Genomic DNA, 14,727 nt, shown 5'->3' with positions numbered 1-14,727 from the left:
CAACGATCTTGCGAATATGGAGAGGTCCCAGTAGACTGGAAGCTGGCAAATGTTGTGCCAATTTTCAAGAAGGGGAAGAAAGAAGACCCTAGCAATCACATCAGCGCCTGGTAAAATTATGGAGAAGATGATCCTTGAAGTTATTGAAGTGCACCTGGGGGACAATGCAGTCGCTGGTCCCAGACAACATGGGTTCATGAGGGGTAGGTCCTGCCTAACAAATTTGATTTCCTTTTATGATAAGATCACCCATCTAGTTGACCAAGGGAAACCAGCTGATGTGATCTTTTTGGACTTCAGCAAGGCTTTTGACACGGTTTCCCATAGGATCCTACTGGACAAAATGTCCAGCATACAACTTAACAAAACCATCATACGGTGGGTGAGCAATTGGCTGATGGGCAGGGCTCAAAGGTTTGTGGTTAATGGGTCCACATCTCTCTGGTGGATGGTCACTAGTGGGGTTCCTCAAGGCTCCATTTTAGGGCCAGTCCTCTTCAATGTTTTTATAAATGATTTGGATGTAGGACTAGAAAGTGTTTTGAGCAAATTTGCCGACGACACTAAACTTGGAGGAGTTGTGGACTTGGATGAGGGTGGAAAGGTCTTGCAGAGAGATCTGGACAGATTGGAGAGCTGGGCGATCACCAACCACATGAAGTTTAACAAAGGCAAGTGCCGGGTCCTGCACCTGGGACAGGGCAACACTGGCTATACATACAGACTGGGTGATGAGATGCTGGGGAGCAGCCCTGGAGAGAGGGATCTGGAGGTTGTGTTTGACAGCAAGTTGAATATGAGCCAGCAGTGTGCCCTGGCAGCCAGGAGGGCCAGCTGTGTCCTGGGGTGCATCAAGCACGGCATTGCTAGTCGGTTGAGGGAAGTGATTGTCCCGCTCTACTCTGCGCTGGTGCGGCCTCACCTTGAGAACTGTGTGCAGTTCTGGGCACCACAGTACAAAAAGGACATTAAACTGTTGGAGAGTGTCCAGAGGAGGGCAACAAAGATGGTGAAGGGCCTAGAGGGGAAGACGTATGAGGAGCGGCTGAGGTCACTGGGCCTGTTCAGCCTGGAGAAGAGGAGACTGAGGGGGGACCTCATCGTGGTCTCAAACTTCCTCACGAAGGGGAGTGGAGAGGCAGGTGACCTATTCTCTGTAAACACCAGTGATAGGACCCGTGGGAATGGTGTTAAGCTGAGGCGGGGGAAGTTTAGGCTGGACATCAGGAAGAGGTTCTTCACCGAGAGGGTGGTCGCACACTGGAACAGGCTCCCCAGTGAAGTAGTCACTGCACCAAGCCTGTCTGAATTTAAGAAGCGATTGGACTGTGCACTTAGTCACATGGTCTAAACTTTGGGCAGACCTGTGTGGTGCCAAGAGTTGGACTAGATGATCCTTATGGGTCCCTTCCAACTTGGGATATTCTACAATTCTATGAAGGTTCATTGACAAACTTGCATCTGTAAGCTATGTTAGGCCTAGGACTTCAGTCCTGCTGAAATTGCTCAATGACAGTTCGTGTCCTCCTTGCCCAAGTACAGTGGAATGAGTAAAGTCAGCTGTTGCAACAAGGACCATCTTATTGCTTATAACTAAGTACTTATTGCCTGGAAGAATAATTCTAATTTACATTAGAATGCATGCATTCTGAGCTAGAAGGTATTAAACTTAAATTGTAATACACATGCATTTGTGGGTGAATAGGTATTTCTGTGTGCATTTTCTAACATACTGTAGATCACATTACAATTTATAGATTGAAAATTATCACCCTGTATCCTTAACAGCTTCAATGTGTGTGCCAGGTAGGAAAATAATACTGTGTTTTATAAATTATTAGCCTGAATTTTCTAATTCACTTCGGCATATGATTGAGTCATACTGATCTTTGGTTAGTCTTGACAGTTTTCAAACAATTCTGAATAATGTTTACATTGGACATATTGAAAGTTATGAGGTCTAATACAGGTTTTGCCAGAATGGGTGATGTATGAGGTGAATTGCTGAATAATACCAAAACAGGAAAACATACTCCGGTATTATTTTAATCAAATCTTGTATTGTCTTTTTTCTTTCTTTCATTCTTTGGTTTATTCATGTAATATTTCTGTTTTTCTTTTATGATTGATTTAAGTTTTGGATTATTTTTCATTCCTATTGAAATTTCCTATATGTTGTATTTTTAGAAATCTTATTTTTAAATAAAAAATAAATTTATTTTCTCCTCTGAGTTTCATTAACATTATTTTAATGTTGTGTAGATACTTTGTTTATATTTTCCAAATCTGTTTTTAGATTTTCACAATTCTTTTTTAAATGACTGTTACTCAATAGTTTTTACATTAAAAGATGCAGCTATAATCCCCATTGATAGCTTTGGAAAACTGAAGTCTGATAAATCATTTAATAGTTAGGAAAGTACTTATCATCTTTGTTGTTTCTTATTAATTGAACAAATGAGTGTTGGTGAAAGCAATGAAAACCTGATCTGTTTTTCAATAGGAGTGTCTATCAGAGTGACAGCACTAGTTACAGTATTGGTAAATTTCCTGCTTAAATAATTGAATAATGTCGATGTAGTTATACTGATGTATTAACCCTTCCACATTTTTTTGCCTTCTGAACTGTTATATGTAATGAAAAACAAGCAAATGTGTAAACTATGCTGATGGGTGAGTACAAGCACATAAAATCAAGACATATTCTGGCACATTTATGCCAGGACAGTTCTCTGTAGCCCCTGCTTAAGTAGGAACCTTTGTTGTAGATATAACGTAACATTTTTATAAATTGCCATTTTGCAAATGGAAAATAGAGAAATAGGGTTCCAAGGATGATTATGAAAGATTTAATACATCATACAAAAACTTACAAGCCAAAGATTCTAAAAATATGTCTATCTGAGCAAGTTAAAGGGATCTGGATTGGCAGCCTTTTTGTTTTGTACAAATGCAAATTGGTGCCAGAGAAGTCAATGCAGGGAGGGTTCCCACATTCAGGTCTCGCTCAAATGAGACGCTAGATTTAGAGATCTAAAGAGAAGTGCAGAAGAATTAGTGACTAATTCCAAGAAAAATCCAGCAGAGAGGAAATAAAATAGAGGCTGCTGGTTCTGGCATGAGCAGTAGATTCAGCCATAGCAGAAATGAGAGCAGGGAAGATTTTAGAGACCTGGAAAGATCCACTGCAAGAACAGTGAGCAGAAGAAAAAGGCCAGTGGTTATGTCTGCAAGGAAAAGATTAAAATAGCTGAATTGTAACACTTCATGAATAAGGGAGTACAAACTACATGATGATGGTTTGCGGCACAAGACTCGCATCTTCTGTTTCAACCCATGAACCGGATTCTGGTAATAACAGTAATAAAAATCACTTTCATACTGATCCTCCCACAACAGCATAAAACCAACCTGTAAAATTCTATGTTCTGTGTGTATTCCAGAAAAAGCTGTTCTTGCTTTCTGCCAACAATTTCAGTTTCTCTTGTTTGCAATTTCATTGGGCCTCTTTTCCTCACATAATAATTTCCAATCTGGTTGATCTCTACTGTGAAATTTATTTATTTAGTATTTTATATATCAGTAGATACAACTGAATTGTGGGTCTGTGTGCCTCCTTTTTGGTGTGTGGAAACAGATCTATTCCGACTTGCCCATAAAAATAATTTTAACGTGTACACTGCAATATTTTTAATGCATAAAGCTCCTGGAAGTATTTCTTGATGCGTTTTGTCCTTTTACAAACTGAATGAAACAAAGTATTCAATAGTACTTTCAGTCTATAAATTCATTTTAAGAGACTGCCAGGTAGTGCAGATGAACAAATGCATGCAAACACTGCTGTAGGCTGACCAATTACCCGTATGAGCTGCAATTATATTAGTGTGCAAGGGCAATTGGAGGGAAAATTGGACCCTGTGGACATCCAGCTGAGTAAACAGGCTTGAGGAAGGATGGAGGATGTGTTAGGCTGAATAAAATACAGCCAAGGTGATTTGAAGAAAAAAGAAAAAAAAAGAAAAAAAAAGAGAAAAAAAAAAGAGAAAAAAAGAAAAGAAAAAAGGAAAAAAAAAAGACCAGAATTTGTATCAGTCACAGCACATTCTTCATATGTCCTCCGGTTTCACAATATTTTTCTCATTAGACTTCCCTTCTCAAAAACATTCCCTTTGCTGAAGGCTTCGTTTAAGATCAGACACATGCAGCAATAGACTTTGTATTCAGAAAGCCAAAAAGCTGTATTTCAGTCACACAGAACTGAACATAAAATGAATTGGATAGGTGCTGCTGAGGAATAATGACTCTTTCAAGCCCAAGTAATAATTTATCCCCAAATAGAACATGATCTTGCTGTTTAGGATATGATTCACAACCTCACTTTTTTTGTTCCATAAAGTGAGGATTTTCTCATAGCTGTGACAAAGCCCCTGATTCTATAGCATGTTGGCTGCCATTTGGATGATAGGTTCCTCTTTTTTCTTTTCCAAGTGGTGTTAAGTACAGACAATGCAGTGAATTGAGCCCTACGAATGTGAAATTTGATCATTTGTTTTAATAGCTAATGGATGCTAACCCCCTGAATTAGATCACAAGTCTGACTCATAAGATCTGTCTTCGGTTGACCTCTGGTTTTCTTGGCCAAGACACTTGCGTGCCAGAAGCAGGAGTCGGGTGGGCTGCAGTGCCAAAAGAGAAAACTGCAACTCTCTGCTCACGTGCTGCCTTGAGAACTGCCATATCCTGTGACACAGAAGCCATCCTGTATTGGATTACCAGAGCTCCCAGGACATCCAGCACAATGTGTCCCCACTGCCCTGGCTGCTTCTACCTGAGCAGCTGCACGCTTGCTTCCCATCCACGGAACGTCAGAGATGCTCCACAAAGCCTTTGAATGATGCAGCCCAAACACAGCAGCAATCACTGCTAAGTTATGGCTTTTTCAAGTGATTCTGAGCAGAAAATTACAGCTAGTGCAGTTCCCCAGGGTGCTTCTGCCAGCTCTAAGTAGTTCCAGTACATCTTGGGGGCTTCCAGTTGCTCTTCACAAAGTCCTTGACTATCATGGTATCTTTACTGGCAGTTTAAAGTCCAAATTTCAATGGTGTAACATCCTTTTCTAGTGGGTATGTAGCAGTTTCTTTTTGCTTCCAGGGCTGGTGTGAGTAGGATTACAAGTGCTTTCAGATTCCGAGTTATGCTAAGGACACCATTGTTAAAGATGAGAAAAAATTTTGGTGCTGCAATTTTACTTACTTTTTATTTCCACAAGAAATTCTGACAAATGGGATGCAAAGTTTTCTGAATGATGTTGAAGATCACAAGAGTTAAGAGAACTTCATTTGTGTAAGATTACAATCCTGCTATCCTTTGCAATATTGTGTTAAATAAGAAATAAATATAAGGTCTGCAATGATACCATTAAAGTTGGAGAAGATGTACGTAGCTGTGTAAGAAAGACCTTCCAGCTTTACATAGAAGGAAGTGACATGATGAAAGGAGGGAAAGAAAAAAAAAAAAGATTTACTGTCCCATATGTTTATGCCTAATGAGGCTCTGCCATCCTTTGTCTTATAACAGTGCTTCTCCACTGAGGACAGAGAGGGAGAAGCAGAGAATTTAAGTTGTTCATTTTAATTGACTTTCTTTTTAAAACTCCCTACTTCCAGTCCAGACAGGTCACCAAATGTCTGAATATCTGCTAATGATAAAACAATTTTACTGTGTACGCTCATACTGCCAAGAAGTTAGAAAGATGAAAAAATAAATTTCTTCCTTTTTCCTACTTCGTTAAAAAAGTAATAATTTGTTTGGCAAAGAGGAAGTGGTTTTGAGTGTATTTTAACAAGCTAATGAGTAATACACTCTTCAGAAAACTTTACACTGCAGCTTCCTGACAGCAGTGTCTGATTTAAATCAGCAAAGGAGAACCAATCAAAAAAGTAGGTCTCTAACTCTCAGTGACTGTAAAAAAAAAACTTAAACATTGTGCTTTTTGCCACTAGTTAAATGCTAAGTGCAAATAATATCTGCAAGTCTTATTGCACATACATTAGTTTTGTACATACTGTGGATAATAAGTAAGTTCAACTCCCTATGCTGACATTGATCATATTTCTAAATTACACTGTTTTGCTACAAAATTCAGGGTAGAATTAGGGAGTATAATACTCCTTTTGGCTGGAATTCCTAAAGACTAAGATTTCTCCAGTCTCTGAGTCGATAGTCAACAATAGGTGAGGAAATGTCTCAGAGAATAATTTTCCACAAGGTCTGCGAAAACAGGGAGCCAGGTGTACAATTTTAGAACTATAACTGAAGGACAGGTTACTACTCAAATTTATGTTCTGTTGAGGTACAAAAGAAGTCATTTGTGAGAGATTTCATCATTTAAGCTAGTCTCAGTATTTCTGTCCTATGATGTTTTGCCTTTTTTTTTTTTTTTAATTTAATTTTCACCTAATTTGGGGCCATAAAATTTATTCTATCTATACATAAACAGAAAATTGCAAAATTGTATTCTGGGAAGATGGAATCCCACTTTTCAAAGTATCTGGAAGTGCTATTAGTAAACAAAAGCAACCCTATTCCAAACAAAAAGATTGCCTGTATTTTTTGAATAGCTTTATCTTCTGAGACCCAGTTCTTGAGAAGTGATTGCAGAAAGTGAAATGGTGGTGAGTGGACAGGTACATTTTTTAAAAATTCATGGACTTGTTTTTTAATGTAAAATAGCTACCAAATATCCAGCTTTCTGAACTCCTGTCAGTCTCTCATTTCTGTCTTGTTTCCTTTTTAGAATTGTCAAATGCCTGAAGAATCACGAATATAATTTAAAAACTTGACAATATTGAGCAAGTTTTGCCAGTATATTCATGTCATATAGTTAGTGTTGTCACTGTAGTTCTCAATAAAGCCAGAAATTATAGAAGTGATTTAAAAAATAATTTTCTGTAAACCATTTCTGATGGTTGTTCTGATGGTTAAGTAAAAGGGCGAGAGAGCTGTTAGGAGACAGACCTTGCTTTGATGAGAAGGGCAGGGCTTTTATTTAAAGCAAGAGCAAGCACACCACTAAACAGAGGAACGATGGACACCTCATACACCTAGCCTGGCTGGCAAATCTAATACTAATTGAAAGAAAAAGGCAGGGGGAGTGTTTGTGCAAGAGAAAATGAAGAACAAGTCGTATGTGCAGCAAATGGGAAGCTTGCTTGTGGGTTTGTCAGGGTCTGGCTGACAGACATGCACGTTGCAAGAGCAGAGAGGTGAGCTGTCGGAAAGGAGGCAGCTTTGGGGGCAGGGTGAGCGCTGACGTGCAGCAGCCTGTGATACCAAGGAGTAAAACATACTGTCTGAAAGCACCACTCAACTCTTCATTTGTTGCATAAGGAGCATTTAAAGAGGGGACGGGGGAGCTATCTTGTGTAAATAATTACAAAGGACTTAGTATTCTTAACTTATCTATACACCAAAAATCCTTGAAAAAGAATGTAAATATGCTCTTTCACACACTCAGAGCAGAGCATTGTGTTCACAGAAGGCAAAAAGAAGAGCTTGTTTAATGTATTATGACAGTACTTACTGCTGAGATGTAATATTTCTCCAAATACTTCACTTATACTCCTTTTCTGAGAGGAATGTATCTTCTCCCTTCCACACTAGTTAATTCCCTCATAGATCTTTAAGCTTTTGCCATACTTTAGAGGTTTGGGTAGAGAAGATAAAATGTGGAAATCAATATTAGTACAGACAACTGTAGCCCAGGGATAATTGTAAAATTTCTAATCTCTCTGTTTTTTTGTTGTTGTTTTTTTTGTTTGTTCAAGAGCTCCAGCTGATGGAGCAATAAGCAACAGTGCATCTGTTCTGACATCAAAGCAGCATTTGCAGTGCCTTGCAGGCATTCTTTCTGGAAAGAACTTTTTATAGTCTTTGCTCACCTGTCACAACAGATGCACAAACACATTATAAGTTCAAGATCTTAACCAGGCTTACCAAAAAGACAATATAACTTCATTTAGCTCCCCTGTAGTCTCCTTCAAAATGAGTATTCTTGAAGGTGCCAAGACATTGCAAATCCATCACTTACCTTGGCTGCTTGATCCTTCACTTTATCATATTTTTTTTTCCACTTACAGTTTCTGACTGCTCTCTTTTCCATCTTGAAATTTAAGGGTGTTATTTGAATGTATTGGATTTGTATTCTGCCTTTCTCTGCTATCTGGAAAAAAACCCTGATCAGTCAGCATCCTCTTTACCTAAACTTACGTATAAAATTAAGTTGCCTTTCAGCTATGTATCTAAGTGAATGTGTGCTTGAAATCTTACTGAAAGGGATTACTGAAAAAGCAGTTGCAGTTGTGATGGCATTTGAGAGAAAGTGACAAATACAGACATGATATTTCACTAAAAGCCTTTTTGTGTTGAGTGCCACTCATCAGGCAACACTTTAAAGACTTTGGTTTCAAAATTATTTAGCCCTAGAAGCATTTAGACTGCAGAAGACATTGCTTAGCATTTGTCTTAGTCACTGATAAACACAGTTATTTGTTCTTAGGGCTGAGACATCAGATTTTAGAGGTCCGGTAATAGATTGCCTAGAAGCAGGAAATCATGAAATGTGATGCAGGTACTTATTACAGATGCCTTAGAGCGACTGGGAGCCCAGTGTGAGGCCAGCAATTTCAACACAACATTTATGGAACACTTCTCTTCTTCTGGATCAGCAACCAGGGCTCAGGCAGGGTAGTGAGACCACTTAAAATGACAGAAGTTGAGATACCTGCATCACCCCTCTACAGTCCCTTTCCTCCTTCAGCTGAGGGCAACACCCATGCTGGGTGTGCAGTCCCAGCTCCTGTCATAAATGGATGCATACTCTTCACAGAGTCTGCAGCACTTGCATTAACTACTCTTTACTGTTAATCTTAGTTGCTGTACTGGGTTTATGTGGCAAGGTTTTGGTAGCAGGGAGGCTGCAGGGGTGGCCTCTGTGAGCAGAGCCCAGCAGCTGCCCCATGTCAGCCCAGAGCCAGCTCCAGATGGCTCCAAAAGGGACCTGCTGCTGGCCAGAGCTGAGCCAGGGAGCAGTGCTGGTGGGGCCTCTGGGAGAGCAGATTGAAGGAAGGGGAAAAGGAGGGAGGGAGGGAGGGAAGGAGGGAAGGAAGGAAGGGGGGAAGGAAGGAAGGGGGGAAGGAAGGAAGGGAAGGAGGGAGGGAGGGAGGGAGGGAGGGAGGAGGAAGGAAGGAAGGAAGGAAGGAAGGAAGGAAGGAAGGAAGGGAGGGAGGGAGGGAGGGAGGGAGGGGGGAAGGAAGGAAGGGGGGAAGGAAGGGAGGGAGGGAGGGAGAGAGGGAGGAAGGAAAGAAGGGAGGAAGGGGAGGAAGGGAGGAAGGGAGGGAGGAAGGGAGGAAGGAAGGAAGGGAGGAAGGAAAGGAAGGGAGGAAGGGAGGGAGGAAGGGAGGAAGGAAGGGGGGAAGGGAGGAAGGGAGGAAGGGAGGAAGGGAGGGAGGAAGGGAGGAAGGAAGGAAGGAAGGGAGGAAGGGAGGGAGGAAAGGAAGGGAGGAAGGGAGGGAGGAAAGGAGGAAGGGAGGGGGAAGGAGGAAGGGAGGAAGGAAGGAAGAAAGAAAGAAAAAGAAAGAAAAAGAAAGAAAGAAAGAAAGAAAGAAAGAAAGAAAGAAAGAAAGAAAGAAAAAGAAAGAGAAAGAAAGAAAGAAAGAAAGAAAGAAAGAAGGAAAGAAGGAAAGAAAAATTGCAGTGCAACAGCACCTGGGAGAAAGGAGTGAGAAAATGTGAGAGATTGAGCCCTGCAGACCCCCAGGTCAATGCATCAGGAGGGCAGGAGGTGCTCCAGGCACGCAGCAGCAGTTCCCCTGCGGCCTGTGGAGAGGCCCCTGGTGGAGCAGGCTGTCCCCCTGCAGCCCATGGGTCCCACATGGAGCAGATCTCCACGCTGCAGCCTGTGGAGGAGCCCCTGGTGGAGCAGGTGGATGTGGCCTGGAGGAGGCTGCGGCCCATGGAGAGCCCCCACGGGAGCAGGCCCCGGGCCGGAGCTGCAGCCCGTGGAGAGGAGCCCACGCAGGAGCAGGGGGTCTGGGGGGAGCTGCTGCCTGTGGGGGACCCGTGCTGGAGCAGTTTGCTCCTGATGGACGGACCCCATGGTACGGAGCCATGTGGGAGTTCTTGAAGAGCTGCTGCCTGTGGGCAGCCCCCGCAGGCTCAGTTCGGGAAGGACGGCATCCCGTGGGAGGGACCCCACGTGGAGCAGGGGCAGAGAGGGACCGTGAAGGAGTGGCAGAGACAAAGTGACAGGGACTGACCACAACCTCCATTCCCCCATTCCCCTGCACCACTCGGGGGGAGGGGATGGAAGAGGGTGGATGGGGGGAGGTGTTTTTAGTTTGTTTTCTTTGTTTCTTGCTTCTCTAGCTTGTTATAATAGGTAATGAATTTCTCTAATGTCCTATTCCGAGTCTGTTTTGCCTGTGATAATAATCACTGAATGATCTCCCTGTCCTTGTCTCAACCCTTGAGCCTTTTTTTGTCGTATCTTCTTTCCCTCTTCCTTTGAGGAGGGAGAGGGAGAGGGAGAGTTGTGGAGTTCAGCTGCCCAGCAGGGTGAAACCACCATGTATGCTTTTCAAATACTGTCCCTTCCATCACGTTATATTACCCATGGAATTACAGACTGGTGAGCCTCACCTCTGTGCCTGGGAAGATCACGGAACGGATCCTCCTGGAAGCAATGTTAAGGCACATGCAGGACAAGGAGGTGATCTGAGACAGCCAGCATGGCTTCACCAAGGGCAAATTGTGCCTGACCAGTCTGGTGGCCTTCTATGATGGAGTGATTGCATTAGTTGACAAAGGAAGACCAACCAATGTCATCTGCCTGGATTTCTGCAGGTCCTTTAACATGGTCCTACCTGACATCCTGATCATCAAATTGGAGAGAGAAGGATTCGAAGGGTGGACCATTCAGTGGATAAGGAATTGGCTTGAAGGTCACACCCAAAGAGTGGCAGTCAATGGCTCTATGTCCAGGTGGAGGATGGTGATGAATGGTGTCCCTCAGGGGTATGACTTGGGACCAGTGCTATTTAATATCTTTATCAATGACACAGACGGTGGGATCAAGTGCACCCTCAGCAAGTTTGCAGACAACACGAAGCTGAGTGGTGCAGTTGATACAACAAAAGGAACTGAATGCCATCCAAAGGGACCTGGACAAGCTTGAAACATGGGCCCACGTGAACCTAATGAGGTTCAACAAGTCCAAGTGCAAGGTGCTGCACCTGGGCCGGGACAACCCCAGACAGGAGTCCAGACTGGGAGAAGAACTCACTGAGAGCAGCTCTGCAGAGAGAGACTTGGGGGTTCTGGTGAATTAAAGGCTTCATATGAGCCAGTGGTGTGCACTTGCAGCCCAGAAGGCCAACTGTGTCCTGGACTGCAGCAACAGAGGAGTGGCCAGCAGGTCAAGGCAGGGGATTGTCCCCCTCTATTCTGCCCTCATGGGACCCCACTTGGCATGCTGCATCCAGGTCTGGGGCCCCCAGCAGAAGAAGTACGTTGACCTGTTAGAGCTGGTTCAGAGGCCATGAGCCTCTGAGAGGCTCATGAGGGATGGCCATGAGGATGCTCAGAGGGCTGGATCACCTCTCCTATAAAGAAAGGCTGAGAGAGTTGTGGATGTTCAGCCTGGAGAAGAGAAGGCTCTGGGGAATTCTCATTGCAGCATTTCAATACTTGAAGGGGGCTTGTAAAAAAGATGGAAAGCAACTATTTTACTTGGGCAGATAATGATAGGACAATGGGGAATGGTTTTAAACTAAAAGAGGGAAGATTTTGATCAGAGGTTAGGAGGAAATTCTTCACTCAGAGGCCAGTGAGACACTGGAACAGGTAGCCCAGAGGAGCCATGGATGTTGCATCCCTGGTGGTGATCAAGGCCAGGTTGGACAAGGCCCTGGGCAACCTGATGTAGTGGGTGGCATCCCTGCCCATGGCAGGGGGTGTGGAAGTAGATGATCTTTAAGGTCCGTTTCAACCCAAGCTATTTTATGATTTTATGATTTTTCAAGTCAGAGAAGCTTGGATAATCCACTTTAGAAGAAATGGCCATATCCCACATGTCAAATAACAAGAAATTTGGGCTGCCTAAAATTTGGGACTGCATAGACATGTAGAATTTGAAGCATATGTATCTTGTAACTTCTTGGTTACACCAATGACACACATCTGGACTAAGAAGAAAGATCGTATTAGAAACTATATTTAGTTTTCAGCCTTTGATTTTGGATTATGCTAAAGAGGAGAGCAGCAGATGAGCATGTCTTAGGTGATCATGTTGAGATTTAAATTTATTTCCTTTTTAAATATTGGAGCTTTAGGTAAATACCATTAATATTGAAACTGCTTGCAAGGAAATTGAAAACGTCTGCATCCAAACTACTCTAAACATTTGCATATCAGGGCACATTTCTATAACTAAATTTATATATGGCATTTGTATAAGCTAGGAAAGAATTCTGGTAATTCATGACTAATAGCCAGGGCTGGAAATTTTTACTGTATGTGTCTTCACTCACCTCATATAAAACATCTTCAGCAAATGGACGGGGTAAGAATTCTTCTGAGCAAGCCTTTAAGGATCACCTATTCAGTTTTATTTCAAGTGTTAAATCCTGGTAGTTGAACATCATGTTATGGTTTCCCTGTCCTCCTACTGTAATACCTATAGAACACAACAGATGAGAATTTGTCTTCACTTAGTGTATTGAAATACAGGATCTCACACCTTGAGAGCTACAGGAAGATAACCTTACAGGGGCAAATACAACAGGTACTGCCTCCATATCTTTAGATAGGGAGAAGTACTTTTCAGTACTTTCACTTTTCAGTACTGGGAGTAGCTCTAACTGATCCTTTCATTCAAACTACAACTTTTGAGTAGGTATAAGTCAAAATAAATTCTAAACTTTGGTGAAGGTAGCATAGTATTCCTCAAACCAACCAACTAATAAATGAAATGAAAAAGATGTAAGTGAGGCAAAGCGTAAGTGAGGCAAAGAGCCTACGTGAGCACAGTTCATTCTGTGTTTCTCAAATACGAAAGGGAATTGTAGAAGTAAGTGTTACAGCAGAGAGTCACAGCAGACTGTCCCCGCTGTCTTTCTCCTTGCCCAGCTGAGTCTAGCTGCATGCTTCTTCCATGCTGAGATGCTGTGAACCCAGTTGTAAGAATTGCTATGCCCACAAGAAAGCAATGGCTTTATGTGTGTCTGTCACTCTGAATGTACCCATACTGTTCAACAAGTTTTAGGGTAAGTTGTTGGGGGCGTGTGGTTTTGCTACAAATCAATAAACTAATGAAATAATTGCTAGAGGCAGAGCATGGAAATGGAAGAGAAACATATTACTGTATAATAATACTAATGCTAGTTATTGGTTTATGCATTTGCCTTGAATTGTGAATAAAAGTAAGGAAGTTTTCATATCTTTCAAAGGCTTTCCATCTCTTATGCCGTTGATTACTCCATTTAAATTTAATTAAACTTATCAGCTAAATTTATTAAAAATGCTAATAAAAGCTGAAAAAAAAATCATAAGACATTAGTTCAATTAAGTAAGAATATTATTGAAATTCTGTGCTGATTAGATCTAGACAGAAAGTATAAAAAATAGACTTTTTTTTTGTTGTTAGAAAGTGACGGTTTGTCAGTGCTTTTCACGTTTTTGAATTGATTTCTCTCCTGTTTTCTCACTCAAAGTGACTTTCTGCTCAGTATTTTTTGAAAGTTGAAGTTAGGCACACAGCTCTGCTGTTGGCAAAATGATTTCTGAACTGATGTTTTTTGCAGCCCACAGACCTCAAGCTGCCAAAATCAATCGTTTTCAACATCACTGGAACCATGTCTGTTTTAGTTCAGGAAGTTTTTATCTCCACCATCATGTATTGAAAATACTACATCAGTATCCATTAATCTGTGAAATGATCCATTAATTTCTGAAATGAGTCACATTTTATTATTTGTTTGGTTTCTAAAAGGAGTCACATTTTTTCTCTGATCAGTCAAATGTAAAAGGAGCTTATATAATACTATTCAAGTAAGAAAATTATTTGCATGAGGAAATCAGCGTACATTTAAAGGGAAGAATAGCCATAAAGCTGGTGAGACCAGCAGGAAAGTCGCTGCATTGCACAAGGGCTAGATTAAGATCACACACACCATCCACTACCACAGGTCAGAAAGCAAGTGGCAAGTGTTTAATCCCTTGTAACAGGATTGCTTGAAATGACCCTGAGCACTTGGCTAAGAAAGATTTCTAAATGTGAAGTGTCTTGTCCGTCTCATTTTGCTGTGAGCTTGAAACAAGAATTCTGACTATACATTTCATCTGGGGCAAATATTTTACCAAAGACTTTCAAACAGTGGATTTCATACTGTCCTCTGAAGCGCATAAAGAAGAAGAAAGTACATCATTATATAAAAAAATTTTGATAAGTCTTCACCAAAACATGGTAGGAAGATGTGCAAGCTAGCCACATGTTCATAGGAAACGTACAAGTAAATACGGGCAGGTGTTTACAAAAAGGAAAGGCTGAAGATGCACATCTGGTTTGGTTTTATTTTTCTGAATGAGATGGGGCTTTCCAGGCTTAAAAAAAATATTCCTCCAAGGCATGCCTCAGAATTCTTTCCAATGGCAAAATGCTTCTGGTTCAGA

The sequence above is a fragment of the Cygnus atratus genome, chromosome Z, assembly GCF_013377495.2.
Source record: "Cygnus atratus isolate AKBS03 ecotype Queensland, Australia chromosome Z, CAtr_DNAZoo_HiC_assembly, whole genome shotgun sequence".
NCBI lineage: Eukaryota > Metazoa > Chordata > Aves > Anseriformes > Anatidae > Cygnus > Cygnus atratus.
This window is presented reverse-complemented; position numbering follows the sequence as displayed.